Below are 853 nucleotides of genomic sequence, written 5' to 3' on the forward strand. Positions count from 1 at the left end.
GGGGGACAAACACAGACACACAAACACAGACACACAAACACATACATACATACATATATATACGACGGGCTTCTTTCAGTTTCCGTCTACCAAATCCACTCACAAGGTTTTGGTCGGCCCGTGGCTATATAGTAGAAGACACTTGCCCAAGGTGCCACGCAGTGGGACTGAACCCGGGACCATGTGGTTGGTAAGCAAGCTACTTACCACACAGCCATTCCTAAGCCTATATAGACACACACGCACATCTACGGATCTACAGAGAGACATACACACAGACAAAGCGCGAGTGAAAAGGAAGAGAAACAAATATCTATCGACCTATCGACGATATTGATCAATCTATTTATATATTAGATTATCTATTAATCTATTTATCTTTCCCTCTCTCGTCCCCCCCTCTCTCTCTCTTTTCATCATTTTTGCGGTTTAGACCCAGGGCAACCCCGATCGAGCTAACCAACGATCAAAAGCATGCCACCCATGGCCATCGCATCTGTTTCTTTTCGTGTAGGGAAAAGACCCCCGCCCCTGGACCACATTATATAATGTGATTTTACTTACTCTTTTTTTACTGCGGCCATGCTGGAGCACCGCCTTTAGTCGAGCAAATCGACCCCTAGTACTTATTCTATCGGTGTCTTTTGCCGAACCGCTACGTTACGGGGACATAAACACACCAGCATCGGTTGTCAAGCAATGCTAGGGGGACAAACACAGACACACAAACACACACATATACATATATATACATATACATATATACGACGGGCTTCTTTCAGTTTCCGTCTACCAAATCCACTCACAAGGCTTTGATCGGCCCGAGGCTATATAGTAGAAGACACTTGCCCAA

This window comes from Octopus bimaculoides, chromosome 11, assembly GCF_001194135.2.
Source record: "Octopus bimaculoides isolate UCB-OBI-ISO-001 chromosome 11, ASM119413v2, whole genome shotgun sequence".
NCBI classification, from domain to species: domain Eukaryota; kingdom Metazoa; phylum Mollusca; class Cephalopoda; order Octopoda; family Octopodidae; genus Octopus; species Octopus bimaculoides.